The sequence below is a fragment of the Chlorocebus sabaeus genome, chromosome 14, assembly GCF_047675955.1.
Source record: "Chlorocebus sabaeus isolate Y175 chromosome 14, mChlSab1.0.hap1, whole genome shotgun sequence".
Classification (NCBI taxonomy): Eukaryota; Metazoa; Chordata; class Mammalia; order Primates; family Cercopithecidae; genus Chlorocebus; species Chlorocebus sabaeus.
Genome location: NC_132917.1, coordinates 44,039,092 through 44,040,477, shown reverse-complemented (window position 1 = coordinate 44,040,477; position 1,386 = coordinate 44,039,092). Strand labels below are relative to the sequence as shown.

Below are 1,386 nucleotides of genomic sequence, written 5' to 3'. Positions count from 1 at the left end.
CAGACTGATTGCGGGCCGAGTCTTCGTTTGCATAGAAGTGTAACTTTGTAACTTCACCCTAGTCTCTGATTGGTTGCTTTCTGCAACCAATCATATGTTTGCACAGGAGTGTAACTTTTGTAACCACGTCATCCTCTGGTTGGCTGCTTTCTGCAACCTATCAGACTGATTGTGGGCTACCACTTCATTTACCTGAGGTGAGCATGAAGTGGCCAATGGGAAACTTCTAGAGGATATTTGGACCGGAGAAGATTCTGTACTGGGGCCCTTGAGCCGCTGCTCGGCCTGCTTCCATGCTGTGGAGTGTACTTTCGTTTTCAATAAATCCCTGCTTTCGTTCTTTTTTTTTTTTTTTACACCAGTTATCAAATGATCCTTTATTGAAATATTTTCCTTTGTGCTTAACTGGCTGGGCATTCTACAGCACCACTGTTGATGTCATCTATGATGTCATGAGGGTGGCACCATCAACATTACAACCCACAGAGTGGGCAGTCCCCAGGATCTCTTTAATGGTTCCAGAGAGTTCTCTGGCTAAGGATCGGTGCCGCATCTGACGAGCAATGTTGACGATCTCATCAAAAGTGATATTCCCACTGTGTTTAAAGTTTTTCTGTTTCTTTCTGTCTCTTGGTGGTTCCTTGAGGGCTTTGATGATCAGGGCAGAGGCAGAAGGTATCACCTCAATCTGGGCCTGTCTGTCCTGAATGGTGAGTTTCACTGTAATCCTCAGGCCCTTTGTCACCTACTGCCTTGGCAATGCCATCACCAACTTTTTTTGGAGACAGACCCAGGGGGCCGATCTTGGGGGCCAGGGCAGAAGTGGCACCGACTTCACCTCCGGTACAGGACTTTGATCTCGTTGGGGTCGAACTTCGGCGGCATGGTGGAGGCGGCTGGTGTCGGATGAACCCAGATTGGGGACAATGAAGAAAGTTACATCTTGGCCTCCTCCGAGCCAAAAGGCGAGACAGTTGCTTTCGTTCTTTTGTTGCTTCATTCTTTCTTTGCTGGGCATTTTGTCCAATTCTTTGTTCAAAACGCCAAGAATCTGGACAATTTGCAGCCACGACCCTCTACCGGTGACAGTATCATTTTGCGTCACCTTCATTGGCCTATGAGAGTGTGAATTCTTCCACATTCTGGCCAGCACATGGTCTGCTGTCTGTTTAATTTCAGTGATTCTAGTCGGTAGGTAGTGATGTCTCATTATGGTTTTAATTTGTACTTCTCTAAAGACTAATGGTGTTGAGCATCTTTTCATGTGCTTATTTGCCATCCATATGTCTTCCTTGGTGGACCTGATGCTGGCAGCCAGCTGGGTGGGGAGTGGGGCTGGGGGCGTCTCTGTTCTCAATACCTGTATTGCTTCAATGTAGTCTCCAT

At 47.1% G+C, this 1,386-nt stretch overlaps 1 pseudogene; it reads right to left on the bottom strand.

The window, feature by feature from the left end:
• Positions 1–273: 273 nt before the first annotated feature.
• Positions 274–885, bottom strand: LOC103220373 (large ribosomal subunit protein uL11-like; annotated as a pseudogene).
• Between the last annotated feature and the right edge of the window lie 501 nt (positions 886–1,386).